Genomic DNA, 16,257 nt, shown 5'->3' with positions numbered 1-16,257 from the left:
CTACTTACTATTGTGTCTAAGCAGTTTACAACAAATCAAACATACATTAAATATTATACAAAATGTAAAAACAGTAAAGTTTAAGGCTCTACAAAAGCCATAATATGAAGATCAGTAAAACAGTGCAATCATGACATTTCAGCCCTGTATATATCTGCAGACCCCCAATAATAATGAGGAGTAAGGCCTGAAGAGCTGACAGCATTGTTTTGAACAGCAAGATAAGTTATCTTTTTACCGCATTTTAGCAATTCTGAATTTGGACTGTAATCATTGAGACATTGTTGTGTGCTGACATCCATTGGGAGGTTCTGCTGTATGATGATAGATGCTAGTGGCTGGAGATGTGTTTTATCACATTTATACAGTAACATAGTAATTACTGTATATCACAGAGGCCATGGAAAGGTGCAAACCATACATATTTCCTACTCTCACTTGTATGTTATGTATTATCATTTTATTTACCCTACCTACCTGTTATTCTTGTACATTAATTGTAACAATATGCTGAACCACTTACTCTGTTAATGGTGATGCCATTGCTATATAATGTAAGCCACATTGAGCCTGCAAATAGGTGGGAAAATGTGGGATACAAATGTATCAAATAAATAAATAAATAAATATTTCTAGTTTTTATTTTAATATAGCTATTTTGCTTTTCTTGAGCTGGGAGCAGATCTGGAATAGCAAGACAGCTATAAAACTATATTTTTTCTGGTAACTACCCTTTTCTGAGGCTGTCGAAATGTGTGGTTTGACATTTGGCCTATGCTAACTTATGATAAGTTGCTGGTCAGCAACTAAGAGCCAGAGACGCCTATGACTAAGGACACCTGCAGTATCCAGATAAACAATCAAAAGAGCGGAGGAGCGGCCTAGTGGTTAGAGCACTGGTCTTGCAATCCAGAGGTGGCCGGTTCAAATCCCACTGCTGCTCCTTGTGATCTTGGGCAAGTCACTTAACCCTCCATTGCCTCAGGTACAAACTTAGATTGTGAGCCCTCCTGGGACAGAGAAATATCCAGTGTACCTGATTGCAACGCACCTTGAGCTACTACTGAAAAAGGTGTGATCAAAATCTAAATAAATAAATAAAAGGAGAAGTAAGTGGGTGTGGATAAAATTGTAACTCCAGCAATAGGGTGTGGACACTATAACGGTGACTTTAACCATTATCTAATGAAAATTTATGCATATGACAGGCCTTAAAAATGTCTATGCAATTAGGGAATAAATGATAGAAGTTGGAAGATGGTAGAAAGTGCTGGAACAGGATTCACCATAAAGCGAATGCTACATACCTGTAGAAGGTATTCTCCGAGGACAGCAGGCTGATTGTTCTCACTGATGGGTGACGTCCACGGCAGCCCCTCCAATCGGAAACTTCTCTAGCAAAGTCCTTTGCTAGTCCTCGCGCGCCCGCGCACACCGCGCATGCGCGGCCGTCTTCCCGCCCGAAACCGGCTCGAGCTGGCCAGTCCAGTATGTAGCAAGACAATACACTTCAAGGGAAGACACAACTCCAAAGGGGAGGCGGGCGGGTTTGTGAGAACAATCAGCCTGCTGTCCTCGGAGAATACCTTCTACAGGTATGTAGCATTCGCTTTCTCCGAGGACAAGCAGGCTGCTTGTTCTCACTGATGGGGTATCCCTAGCCCCCAGGCTTACTCAAAACAACAACCATGGTCAATTGGGCCTCGCAACGGCGAGGACATAACTGAGATTGACCTAAAAAAATTTACCAACTAACTGAGAGTGCAGCCTGGAACAGAACAAACAGGGCCCTCGGGGGGTGGAGTTGGATCCTAAAGCCCAAACAGGTTCTGAAGAACTGACTGCCCGAACCGACTGTCGCGTCGGGTATCCTGCTGCAGGCAGTAATGAGATGTGAATGTGTGGACAGATGACCACGTCGCAGCTTTGCAAATTTCTTCAATAGAGGCTGACTTCAAGTGGGCTACCGACGCAGCCATGGCTCTAACATTATGAGCCGTGACATGACCCTCAAGAGCCAGCCCCGCCTGGGCGTAAGTGAAGGAAATGCAATCTGCTAGCCAATTGGATATGGTGCGTTTCCCTACAGCCACTCCCCTCCTATTGGGATCAAAAGAAACAAACAATTGGGCGGACTGTCTGTGGGGCTGTGTCCGCTCCAGATAGAAGGCCAATGCTCTCTTGCAGTCCAATGTGTGCAGCTGACGTTCAGCAGGGCAGGAATGACGACGGGGAAAGAATGTTGGCAAGACAATTGACTGGTTCAGATGGAACTCCGACACGACCTTTGGCAAGAACTTAGGGTGAGTGCGGAGGACTACTCTGTTATGATGAAATTTGGTGTAAGGGGCCTGGGCTACCAGGGCCTGAAGTTCACTGACTCTACGAGCTGAAGTAACTGCCACCAAGAAAATGACCTTCCAGGTCAAGTACTTCAGATGGCAGGAGTTCAGTGGCTCAAAAGGAGGTTTCATCAGCTGGGTGAGAACGACATTGAGATCCCATGACACTGTAGGAGGCTTGACAGGGGGCTTTGACAAAAGCAAACCTCTCATGAAGCGTACAACTAAAGGCTGTCCCGAGATCGGCTTACCTTCCACATGGTAATGGTATGCACTGATTGCGCTAAGGTGAACTCTTACAGAGTTGGTCTTGAGACCAGACTCAGACAAGTGCAGAAGGTATTCAAGCAGGGTCTGTGTAGGACAAGAGCGAGGAGCTAGGGCCTTGCTGTCACACCAGACGGCAAACCTCCTCCATAGAAAGAAGTAACTCCTCTTAGTGGAATCTTTCCTGGAAGCAAGCAAGACGCGGGAGACACCCTCTGACAGACCCAAAGAGGCAAAGTCTACGCTCTCAACATCCAGGCCGTGAGAGCCAGGGACCGGAGGCTGGGATGCAGAAGAGCCCCTTCGTCCTGCGTGATGAGGGTCGGAAAACACTCCAATCTCCACGGTTCTTCTGAGGATAACTCCAGAAGAAGAGGGAACCAGATCTGACGCGGCCAAAAAGGAGCAATCAGAATCATGGTGCCTCGGTCTTGCTTGAGTTTCAACAAAGTCTTCCCCACCAGAGGAATGGGAGGATAAGCATACAGCAGGCCCTCCCCCCAGTCCAGGAGGAAGGCATCCGATGCCAGTCTGCCGTGGGCCTGAAGCCTGGAACAGAACTGAGGGGCTTTGTGGTTCGCTCGAGATGCGAAGAGATCCACCAAGGGGGTGCCCCACACTTGGAAGATCTGGCGCACCACTCGGGAATTGAGCGACCACTCGTGAGGTTGCATAATCCTGCTCAGTCTGTCGGCCAGACTGTTGTTTACGCCTGCCAGGTATGTGGCTTGGAGCACCATGCTGTGACGGCGAGCCCAGAGCCACATGCTGACGGCTTCCTGACACAGGGGGCGAGATCCGGTGCCCCCCTGCTTGTTGAAGTAATACATGGCAACCTGGTTGTCTGTCTGAATTTGGATAATTTGGTGGGACAGACGATCTCTGAAAGCCTTCAGAGCGTTCCAGATCGCTCGCAACTCCAGAAGATTGATCTGCAGATCGCGTTCCTGGAGGGACCAACTTCCTTGGGTGTGAAGCCCATCGACATGAGCTCCCCACCCCAGGAGAGACACATCCGTTGTCAGCACTTTTTGTGGCTGAGGGATTTGGAAAGGACGTCCCAGAGTCAAATTGGACCAGATTGTCCACCAATACAGGGATTCGAGAAAACTCGTGGACAGGTGGATCACGTCTTCTAGACCCCCAGCGGCCTGATACCACTGGGAGGCTAGGGTCCATTGAGCAGATCTCATGTGAAGGCGGGCCATGGGAGTCACATGAACTGTGGAGGCCATGTGGCCCAGCAATCTCAACATCTGCCGAGCTGTGATCTGCTGAGACGCTCGCACCCGCGAGACGAGGGACAACAAGTTGTTGGCTCTCGTCTCTGGGAGGTAGGCGCGAGCCATCCAAGAATCCAGCAGAGCTCCTATGAATTCGAGTTTCTGCACTGGGAGAAGATGGGACTTTGGATAATTTATCACAAACCCCAGTAGCTCCAGGAGGCGAATAGTCATCTGCATGGACTGCAGGGCTCCTGCCTCGGATGTGTTCTTCACCAGCCAATCGTCGAGATATGGGAACACGTGCACCCCCAGCCTGCGAAGTGCCGCTGCTACCACAGCTAGGCACTTTGTGAACACCCTGGGCGCAGAGGCGAGCCCAAAGGGTAGCACACAGTACTGGAAGTGGCGTGTGCCCAACTGAAATCGCAGATACTGTCTGTGAGCTGGCAGTATCGGGATGTGTGTATAGGCATCCTTCAAGTCCAGAGAGCATAGCCAATCGTTTTGCTGAATCATGGGGAGAAGGGTGCCCAGGGAAAGCATCCTGAACTTTTCTTTTACGAGATATTTGTTCAGGGCCCTTAGGTCTAGGATGGGACGCATCCCCCCTGTTTTCTTTTCCACAAGGAAGTACCTGGAATAGAATCCCAGCCCTTCTTGCCCGGATGGCACGGGCTCGACCGCATTGGCGCTGAGAAGGGCGGAGAGTTCCTCTGCAAGTACCTGCTTGTGCTGGAAGCTGTAAGACTGAGCTCCCGGTGGACAATTTGGAGGTTTTGAGGCCAAATTGAAGGTGTATCCTTGCCGGACTATTTGAAGAACCCACTGGTCGGAGGTTATGAGAGGCCACCTTTGGTGAAAAGCTTTCAACCTCCCCCCGACTGGCAGGTCGCCCGGCACTGACACTTGGATGTCGGCTATGCTCTGCTGGAGCCAGTCAAAAGCTCGCCCCTTGCTTTTGCTGGGGAGCCGCGGGGCCTTGCTGAGGCGCACGCTGCTGACGAGAGCGAGCGCGCTGGGGCTTAGCCTGGGCCGCAGGCTGTCGAGAAGGAGGATTGTACCTACGCTTACCAGAAGCATAGGGAACAGTCTTCCTTCCCCCAAAAAATCTTCTACCTGTAGAGGTAGATGCTGAAGGCTGCCGGCGGGAGAACTTGTCGAATGCGGTGTCCCGCTGGTGGAGATGCTCTACCACCTGTTCGACCTTCTCTCCAAAAATGTTATCCGCACGGCAAGGCGAGTCCGCAATCCGCTGCTGGAGTCTATTCTCCAGGTCGGCGGCACGCAGCCATGAGAGCCTGCGCATCACCACACCTTGAGCAGCGGCCCTGGACGCAACATCAAAGGTGTCATACACCCCTCTGGCCAGGAATTTTCTGTACGCCTTCAGCTGCCTGACCACCTCCTGAAATGGCTTGGCTTGCTCAGGGGGGAGCTTGTCCACCAAGCCCGCCAACTGCCGCACATTGTTCCGCATATGTATGCTCGTGTAGAGCTGGTACGACTGAATTTTGGCCACGAGCATAGAAGAATGGTAGGCCTTCCTCCCAAAGGAGTCTAAGGTTCTAGGGTCTTTGCCCGGGGGCGCCGAAGCATGCTCCCTAGAACTCTTAGCCTTCTTTAGGGCCAAATCCACAACTCCAGAGTCATGAGGCAACTGGGTGCGCATCAGCTCTGGGTCCCCATGGATCCGGTACTGGGACTCGATCTTCTTGGGAATGTGGGGATTACTTAGTGGCTTGGTCCAGTTCGCAATCAATGTCTTTTTTAGGACATGGTGCAAGGGAACAGTGGACGCTTCCTTAGGTGGAGAAGGATAGTCCAGGAGCTCAAACATTTCAGCCCTGGGCTCGTCCTCCACAACCACCGGGAAGGGGATGGCCGTAGACATCTCCCGGACAAAGGAAGCGAAAGACAGACTCTCAGGAGGAGAAAGCTGCCTTTCAGGAGAGGGAGTAGGATCAGAAGGAAGACCCTCAGCCTCCTCGTCCGAGAAATATCTGGGTTCTTCCTCTTCCTCCCACGAGGCCTCACCATCGGTGTCAGACACAAGTTCACGAACCTGTGTCTGCAACCTCGCCCGGCTCGACTCCGTGGAGCCACGTCCACGATGGGGGCGTCGAGAGGTAGACTCCCTCGCCCGCATCGGCGAAGCTCCCTCCGCCGACGTAGTCGGGGAGCCCTCCTGGGAGGTGGCCGCAGTCGGCACCGCACGCGGTACCGACGTCAGGGACCTCACCCCGGGCGATGGGCCAGCCGGCGCCACGCTCGACGGTACCGGAGGCGCAAGCACCGCCGGTACCGGAGGGGTAGGGCGCAACAGCTCTCCCAGAATCTCTGGGAGAACGGCCCGGAGGCTCTCGTTCAGAGCGGCTGCAGAGAAAGGCAAAGAGGTCGATGCAGGCGTCGACGTCAGAACCTGTTCCGGGCGAGGAGGCTGTTCCGGGCTGTCCAGAGTGGAGCGCATCGACACCTCCTGAACAGAGGGTGAGCGGTCCTCTCGGTGCCGATGCCTGCTGGGTGCCGACTCCCTCGGCGACCCAGAGCTCTCGGTGCCGACGCGGGGAGGCGACCGGTGTCGATGCTTCTTCGACTTCTTCCGAAGCATGTCACCGGAGCTCCCCGGCACCGACGAGGAGGACGTAGAATCCAGCCGTCGCTTCCTCGGGGCCGAGACCGAAGGAGGTCGGTCTCGGGGGGGCTGTACCGCAGGAGCCCTCAGGGTAGGAGGAGACCCACCCGAAGGCTCACCGCCACCAGCAGGGGAATGGACAGCCCTCACCTGCACTCCTGACGATGCACCACCGTCCGACGACATCAGCAGACGAGGTCCCGGTACCACCGACGTCGATGCAGTCGCCCGATACCTTGGCGCCGATGCAGAGGCCCGATGCCTCGATGCACTCGATGCAGTGGCGGCCGAGGAAGATGGTCCGGACGCTGACGACGTCGATGCACTCGAAGATCCCGGTGCCGATGCCGACGAAGAGCCCGAGAACAACACGTTCCACTGGGCTAATCTCGCTACCTGTGTCCGCCTTTGAAGCAGGGAACACAGACTACAGTTCTGAGGGCGGTGCTCGGCCCCCAGACACTGAAGACACGACGAGTGTCTATCAGTGAGCGAGATTACCCGGGCGCACTGGGTGCACTTCTTGAAGCCGCTGGAAGGCTTCGATGTCATGGGCGGAAAAATCACGCCGGCGAAATCAAAATCCGAAATGACGGAAAAAGAGCACCAAAAATTTTTTAGGGAGAAAATCTCGACCGAGGCCAAAAAGAGGCCTACCCCGACGACGAAAGAAAACTTTTCGGGGCAAAAAGCTGGAAGTACGGGAAGGGGTTGGCCCGAAACCCGGGAGGGGGTTTCCGGAGCACTTCCCGACACTTTTAAAGACTTTTCCGAAGAAAAAGAACACGTCAAAATAAATTTGGACGCGCGAGGTCGACTTTCCGGGGCTCGACACGGCGAAACACGACCGTACCGAGTGCGGACAAAAGAAGACTGGCCGGCTCGAGCCGGTTTCGGGCGGGAAGACGGCCGCGCATGTGCGGTGTGCGCGGGCGCGCGAGGACTAGCAAAGGACTTTGCTAGAGAAGTTTCCGATTGGAGGGGCTGCCGTGGACGTCACCCATCAGTGAGAACAAGCAGCCTGCTTGTCCTCGGAGAAAAGGAAATAGAATATTCTGGAACGATGCATATTCATTAGGTAGGAAGGGTAATTATAATTAAGATAATGAAGAAAAAATATTTAAGAGGAAACAGAACTGAGGATGGCTAGCCTCAGTGTGTCCACAAGCAGGTGGACATATTGACAGCTCCCAGGGAAAACTCTGTTTTTATTTGCTACATATTATACTCTATTGGGATTTTATTTGTTGATATTTCAATAATTACAGATTGGCTTCTTTGGCTATTTGATTAAACATTTATTATGTCTATTACTTATTTATTAGCCAGAGTTTTTCTTACCCGGGGTTCTGCCTGGGGGGCAAGGGTTCACTCTCCAGGAGACCTCTAGAAGGTTACTCCTGTCTCAGAGGCAAAGACAGTAGTACACTATATAATGTCCTGAGCACATCACAATTCATAATTTTAAGAGATTACAAAAAATTTTTTAATTACTGTATTTTGTGCACGAGATGCCAACATTTTGCATTCTATTCTACATTATACAATTTGGCATGAAGTGGCTTGCTGTAAGTTAACTCAGTCCATGTACATACAGATATTCAAAACAGTTTCTCTAGTTAATTTCAGGAAAGAACCAGAAAAATGGAAAATTTAGACCTCTCCAGATGCATGGGTTAGTGCTCTCTTCCACTAGAAAGAAAACAGAAAAACTGGATGATGACATCACGCTATAAAGGGTCCTGTACAGTCCTCAGACATCCAGTAATTCTATGAGAAAACAAATGAAAAATAAATGACAACTAATTCCTTTTAAAAAGAGGGCTTCAGACCTAATAGCTGAACTACCATACAACCTCGAGACACTGGCCATTGCAACTAAAGAATGGCCTAATTGAGCAGAATCCATTTCTAAAACAGACCTATACTTGCACAATAAAGCAGGCTGAAGACTCATTCCAGAGTGGTCTAGAGGGACTCAAGGAAAAAATTAGAATGTAAGGTCTAATTTCTCCTTCCTCACCGTCCCCCTAAATCAATCTAAACAAGCAATACTTTATCTACAGTGGGATCAAGTCAAGCCTGCTTCAACATGCTTGTCTAACACGCCACATCCTCCCTAAAATGCATGTCCAATCTACATATGCCTTACAAAGGAATGCAGAGAGATCATATGGCCTCACTGTAAATGTCCTATGGAGGAATCAGTCTATGCTCTAACCAAGATGAAACCAAAGTATCAGCAGAAAGTACAAAAAAACTCTTAGAATGTGAGTCCACTAGGGACATAGAAAATTCCCCTATATAATATGTTATCTGCTTTGGTTGTACTACAGAAAGGCAATATATCAAATGCATAACCCAGACCCATATCTGCAAATCCTCTAGAGCTACATGACCTACACAAACAAAAGATGAAGCAATGACCACCTTTATCCAGCAGGCCACCATAACCTTGGACACAGCTTTCTTTTTCCTGGGACTGCCAAACTCGGCAAAGAGACAACCAGATTTTCAAATGGATTTGGTCACCAAGTATCACTTCAAGGATTAATGCACATCTGATCAATGTGCATTAATGTGCACATCTGATCCTCCCAGCTTCACCCAGGTACCCCTTTGTGAAATGTTAGCAATGAAATGATCTGATTGACATGAAAAGGGGACCCTCCTTAAACAAGAAGGATGGTACCTTCCTCAGCATCAACTGATATCACCACAAATGGCTCACAACTGAACAGAGCTGCAACTCCTAAAATACACCTAACCAAACAAATGGCCAGCCAAAACAGTGTCCATTATGTAGCTTCCCACTACTCCAGAATCTGGGGAACAGTTGTGTCCATCAACCAGCAGGTGGAGATAGAGAACTGAAAACTGAGCTAAGACATCTCTCTTGGCATCCAGGTCCTCAATATTTTCTTGGCATCTGGTCCAGCTCCTCAGTGTTTTCTATCTGCAGCAGGTGGATGGATACACTTTTCAGTCACTGATTCTGAGTGCTTTTCTCCTGGTCCAGATGGAGGTGTATTTTCAAAGCACTTAGCCTTCCAAAGTTCCATAGATTACTATGGAACTTTGGAAGGCTAAGTGCTTTGAAAATACACCTCATGGTCAACTGGTCCCCAGTAGAGCTTTGCGGGTGGCTCAAGTCTTCAGATCCCTGTCCGTGGTGCCCCATGAATTTACTTCTTTTTTTCCCTTCACCTCTCCCCTGTTTCCTGTGGAGCTCTCCTTTCCCAGCACAAAAATCTAAAAAAAAAAAATGGATAAGGAAAGAGGTTTGCTGGACAGTGGTGGGACAAAGTATCAGTCCTAATTCTCTCTCATCTAGGGTAAGACGAGGAGACTGAGCTTGGGGGGAGCAGCCAGCAGTTGTAAGTCTAACTAAAGTTCGACTTGGAACCACTTGGATGGCTGCAAGATCTACTTGGTGCAGGGGAAGGATCCCAACACACCTCTTGGGACTGTGTTGTGCTACATTTGTGCTAGTTGGGGTGTATGGCGACTCCCTCGGAAGCAGTTAAGCAGTCCTACTTGGGACCCCACAAGCCAGCGTTGGGGCATTGCAATGCAGTGGGGGGAAACTGTCGGTGGAGGCACATTTTCAGATTTGGCACAGCATCCAAGTATGTTGGGAACTTCAGGCACTCTGGCAGGGCCAGTATGCAGTTTAATGCAGGAGAGAGTGGGAATGGGCACCATTTTGTCCAGGCTGACAGGCAGTGAAGATCAGCCTCTGTCTGATGACGTGTGGAACACAGCTGCCATTTTACAACCTCAGGGTCCGACAGAGCATTCAGCTGCATCGGGACCTTTGCTTTCTCTGGAGTTTATATTACTCTTACACCAGGCTTATTAACTGAAGCAGGGATAGAGTTGCTACCAAGTGCTTCAGTTTCTCACCCCACTGCCCCTAAGAGATCTCGTGTAGCCTCATCAGACCACTTCTGGAGGTGTCTCTCTCTCTCTCTCCAAATCCTATGTGGCCTCAAGTCTATTCAGAGGATCCATAACTGAAGGAAACGTTTGGGGAGGGAGAACTCTTCTGAGAAGGGAGATGGCCCAAAAATACTGAGGATGTTTCATGAGAAGCTCAGTATTCTTATTTCTGAGGCATTCATGGTGCGTTCCATTGAGGAGCCTTCCGTGCCAGCATCAGAAGCTCCATCTTCATCAATCATGAGTGGGCTTAGAGGTCCTTCTAAGGTTTTCCCGATACACCTAAACATTCAAGACCTGATTACAGAAGAATAAGTCTCACCAGACGCTAGGCTGAGAGTGGGAAGAGCTATGGCTCACCTCTATCTGTTGGTTCAAGAGAAGAAAGATAAATTGTAGCTTCCCAGTGTGGACTCCTTTGTTACAGTGGTGACTAAGACCACCTTGCCACTGAATGGGGGCATTACCCTAAATAACCTACACGATAGGAAGATAGAAGGCTCACTGAAACAAGACTTTGAAGTGGCATCCTTGGGTCTTCAAGCGAGAGTGTGCAGCTTGTTCATGGCTAAAAGCACGTTTGAAGTGGCATCAGCTGTCTGCAACACAAGAGGGGTGCCATAACACCCAGCTGGAAGAACGGTTGGCCAACTTGGCGGATGCTATGACATGTTTCAGGTTGTGGACCGCAGTATGTCTTTGGCTGTTATGGCATGTCAGCAACTGGTTGCAGAATTGGGCAGCAGATGCAACGTCAAAGTCACATCTAGTTAAAACTGCACTTTTGGGGCAAGTGGCTATTTGGAGAAAATTTTGGTGAAAGAACTGGAGGAAACTAAGCTACAGCGGTTGCTGGAGGATAAGCTAAAAGCCTCTGCTCATCTGTCTTCAGGGGGCTCTCGATCTTAATTTTGAGACAGCAGTTAGTTGCAGCCTGGTGGTCAGCAATATGGTCAGACGTCACGTTTCAAGCACACCAATCTTCCTTTTGTGAGAAAGGAAATTCTCTTTTCAGTCAGCTAGAACACCTAATGTCTCCCGAGCTTCGCAATAATGCAAGGGTGGTCCACTCTTCTCTTCCTCTCATGAGAGGACATCTTCCAGAGTTTCGGGAGATGTGGGACAAAATCACGTCAGACCAGTGGGTCCTGGATATTCTTACAGAAGATTACAAGTTGGACTTCTCCCTCCCAGTCACTCCTAGAAATCTTCTGTTGAAAGGGAAACAAGGCGGTCAAGGTTTAGGCCACAGTAGATTCCTTGCTGGTGCTCCAGGCCATTGTTCCAGTTCTCCAGGTTGAACAGGGATAAGGCAGATAAGTCATCTAATTAATTGTCCCTAAAAAAGGAAGGCATATTTCATCTGGTCTTAGATCCCAAAGGTCTAAACCACTGCCTCCCAGGGTCCCACTTTCGTATGGAAACACTAAGAGCAATAATAGCCTTAGTTCAAGTGGCAGAATTTCTCACTGCCCTTGATCTCAAGGGCATATACCCATATGGCCACTGCATCAGAGATTTTTTTTTGTGGTGTTGGGCCGTCACCTTCAGTCTTGCCATGGCACCATTTACCAAGATTATGGTGGTGGTGGTGGCAGCCTTCCTTCAGTGCCAGGGAATCAGAGTTCACCTGTATAACAGTTTGCTCATTCATGCGTCGTCCTAGTCGCACATCATAGCGGCAACAGACAAAGCTGTCTGTCTTCTGCAGTTGCTGGGCTGGATGACTCGAGAAGAGCAGACTAACTGCATCACAGATGCTAGAGTATCTGGGCATTCGATTTGACACAGGAAGGGAGAGGACCTTCATCACAGAATGCAGGAGGTAGAATCTAGCTCAAAAGATTCATATCCTCCTCAGTCAAGACAGGCCCAGGCTCTGGGGTCAATGATCCCAATGCCATGGGCAAGGGCTCATATGCGGTTGTTAGAGGAATATTTTCTCAGCCACTGGTCTTCATGTTACAGAAGTACAATCTACATCTTCCCTGAACCCTGGTTTCCAGATGGATATGCAGTGGTGTTGCCCAGGAATATGACTGGCGGAGCTCCCTTTCTGGTAATATAATGGGAGATGACAATCGATGCCAGCAAGTTGGGTTGAGGAGCTCATTATAAGTTCCATCTGGCACAGGGCACGTGGATGGGACAGGAGTCTCAGTGGTCAATAAATCGCTTGGAGCTCAGGGCGTGAACAAACACATGGATAAAGGAGAGCCGGTTGATATTGTGTATCTGGATTTTCAAAAGCATTGACAAAGTACCTCATGAAAGACTCCAGAGGAAATTGAAGAGTCACGGGATAGGAGCTAGTGTTTCATCGTGGATTAAAAACTGGTTAAAGGATAGAAAACAGAGAGTAGGGTTAAATGGTCAGTATTCTCAATGGAGAAAAGTAGATAGTGGATTTCCGCAAGAGTCTGTGTTGGGACCGCTGCTTTTTAACATATTTATAAATAGTCTACATATGGGAATAACTAGTAAGGTAATTAAATTTGGCAACGACACAGTTATTTAAAGTTGTTAAATCGAAAGAGGATTGTGAAAAATTGCAAGACGACCTTACAAGACTGGGCATCCAAATAGCAGAAGATGTTTAATGTGAGCGACTGCAAAGTGATGCACGTGGGAAAGAGGAACCCGAACTATAGCTACGTGATGCAAGGTTCCGCGTTAGGAATCACCAATCAGGAAAAGGATCTAGGAGTCATCATTGACAATATTTCAAAACCCTTTGCTCCGTGTGCAGCGGCAGCAAAGACAGCAAATAGAATGTTAGATATTAGGAAAGGAATGGAAAACAAAAATGAGACTGTTCTAATGCCTTTGTATCACTCTGTGGTGTGAATGCCCCTCGAATATTGTGTGCAATTCTGGTCACCACGTCTCTAGATATAGTGGAATTAGAAAAGGTACAGAGAAGGGCGACGAAAATGATAAAGCGGATGGGACGACTTCCCTAGGAGGAAAGGCTAAAGTGACTAGGGCTCTTCAGCTTGAAAAAAAGACAGCTAAGGGGATATGATAGAGGTCTATAAAATAATGAATGGATTGGAATGGGTAGAAGTGAATCACTTGTTTACTCTTTCCAAAAATACTAGGACTAGGGGGGCAATGACGCTACAAAGTAGTACATTTAAAACAAATCGGAGAAAATATTTCTTCACTCAACGTGTAATTAAACTCTGGAATTCGTTGCCAGAGAATGCAGTAAAAGCAGTTAGCTTAGCGGGGTTTTAAAAAGGTTTGGATAGCTTCCTAAAGGAAAATTCTATAAGCCATTATTAAAACGAACTTGGGGAAAATCCACTACTTATTTTTAGGATAAGGAGCATAAAACGTATTGTACTGTTTTAGGATCTTGCCAGGTACTTGCAACCTGGATTGGCCACTGTTGGAAACAGGATGCTGGGCTTGATAGACCTTCAGTCTGTCCTGGTATAGCAATACTTATATACAGTGCGGAATGCCTTATGTGACTTTGCTCCCTTTCTGGCAGGGGCCCCAATTGAGTTTTCTCCAAAATTCAATCGGTGGCTTATATCAACATGCCAGTCAGAAACTTCAGCTGTCCGATAGCAATGGAGGTGACCACCCTCATGAGTTGAGCGGAAAAAAGTCTTTTCTTGTCAGCAGCTCAAATCTCTGGTTCCTTGAATGTGGAGGTGAACTTTCTCAGCAGGCACTCCTTGGACCCAGGAGAATGGGCTCTATCCAGCCAGGGTTTTCAGCTCATAGTGGACCGATAGGATTCTCTCCTTCTGGACTTGGTGACAAAAAGGAATATCAAAGTGCCCAAAGATCTTCAACTGTTGGAAAGAACAGATAATGGTGGGGATCAATGCCCTACTGCAGCCCTGGCCAGAAATACATCTACTGTATGTCTTCTCTCCTGGCTCCCAAACCAAGTCAAATGCTCCAGCTAACAAGCTGAACTGCTATGATTTAACTGTAGTGTGTAACCTCCTTTATTTCCAGAAAAAAGTGAAAGAAAGTGGAAGGAGAGACAGGAGAGTGTGATACTTCAGACCCCCTAAGTCTCAATCTGATACATCAAGAGAGACCAGGAAGCAAGCTAGGAAGAGGCTACACTGAAGGTATATTGCTTTTCTTCTTCCAAATCAGCTGGCACTTATGGAACATAACTTTGGCTCCCTCCCAAGAGTAGGGGATGACACAGTAGGCATTGCAGCCACAATCACCCTGTGGACAGGCCTCCACCAATCCTAGTCCTCCAGTTTGTTCCCAAGTTGGGGGGAAGGGGAAGAAAAGAACCTGCACACTACTAATCACCAAAAGAAAAAACAAACAACAAAAAATGTCTTGTGAACCAAACTTTATATAATGAGTTATTCATCCTATTGCCTTTTTTTTCCCCAGAGGAAAAGATCTCTCACACCTTTGTGACACTACCAAATACATTCAGTGTCAACCATATAAGTTCCTTTTTCATTCACCGATTCAAAACCTCTATTTTTTTAATTTTATCTGTGGAACAGGATTGTTGTCTGCAGCATCCCCCAGACTACCTATGCTCCATCGGGACTCTGGGCCTACAGCCTAACCTGGAGTGGCCTACTCTTGTCTATTCATAGCTGCTGCCCCATATGCTGCAGCTTGAGAAATATTGAGGCACTGAAGGTACCACCAGTCCTGTATAAGGTAAATTAAATCAGCTCCAAGAAGTTTTTCCTCTGGTTTCCTCTGCTGGCAGGGTGATATAACCCACTCATCTGGAGTAGTCTGGCATGGACAATAAGGGATTTGACATTTAAATGCCTGTGTCAAAGAATAAGGAAAAGACACAGGGAAGGGGGAAGAAACATGATAAAGGCAAACCAGATTACTTTTGTCCTACCAGGGAAAGCAAGGGAGGGATCCAGACTCCTCCAGATGTTCCTCTGAGATAGTGATTGTGGATGCTACCTTGATCTACCAGATTCAACATGGTTACCAGTTCTCTTGCTCAGAAACCGGCTGCACAGAATGCCTATCATCTGCTGGAGACAGAATACTGGAGAACATGCGAGCCCTGACCTATATAGAGCACTGTGGAGCTGCAAGTCTTTGTTCTTCAACTCCACCTGCTGGCTGAGGGGCCTACCCATTGGTTCTGAACTGGTTTGGTGGATAAGGAGAACACTTGTTCCAATGGTCTAAAGGTTATTTAACAAATACAAAATGGATGTCTTTTTTTTTTTTCATTGGTATTTGCAAATTTGTTCCCCCAACAGAAATACAGTTGGGCAGCTCATGGACGCCACCACTTTCTCTTTCAGGATATTAATAGGAGTGGGCTGTATGCTATCACTTCTTTCCACTTGGTCACAATATACCTATGAGCTGAACAAAAACCACAAGAGACAGAGATGCTCCGAGTAGTATGGAGATGACCATGACAGAAGAAATAGCATGAAAGTATCCATCCTATCTTTCTTTGGCAAATCTTTTATTATTGAAAGGAAATACATCATGACACATCAATCACAATATTTCCAGTATAAATCAAACATATTTGAACATCTTGTGAGAACCAAGACACAGACATATTCCTCCAAAACAACCTATATTTGCTCTCACTGCCAAAGCAAATCTCTTATGTATACCCTCCCCCTCTCTCCCATTCCAACTTTCCCAAGCGTCAAAGAAGGAATCCCTATAAACTGTATTCCACGTCTTTAAAACAAGACATCCTATCTTTCTAAGGATGCTTAAGCCCTGGCTTTTGACTTAAGCAAACCGACACTGCTTTTGAGAAGCCTAACAGAGAATTGTTTGTGCAGTCTTTTGTATTGCAATTGTTGAGGAGGTGCTCACAAATCTGCATCTTGTGCTTTACTTCTGACTC

General features: G+C 47.9%; 1 protein-coding gene across 2 annotated transcripts in view; it reads right to left on the bottom strand.

Moving 5' to 3' along the window:
* The window catches only part of TTC17 (tetratricopeptide repeat domain 17), a 194,194-nt gene that overhangs the window by 93,356 nt on the left and 84,581 nt on the right, over positions 1-16,257 (bottom strand). The gene's annotated exons all lie outside the window — the stretch shown is intronic.

Source organism: Microcaecilia unicolor, chromosome 4 (assembly GCF_901765095.1).
Source record: "Microcaecilia unicolor chromosome 4, aMicUni1.1, whole genome shotgun sequence".
In the NCBI taxonomy this organism is placed as follows: Eukaryota; Metazoa; Chordata; class Amphibia; order Gymnophiona; family Siphonopidae; genus Microcaecilia; species Microcaecilia unicolor.
Note: the sequence above shows the minus strand (reverse complement) of the source record. Positions and strands in the feature narration are given on the sequence as shown.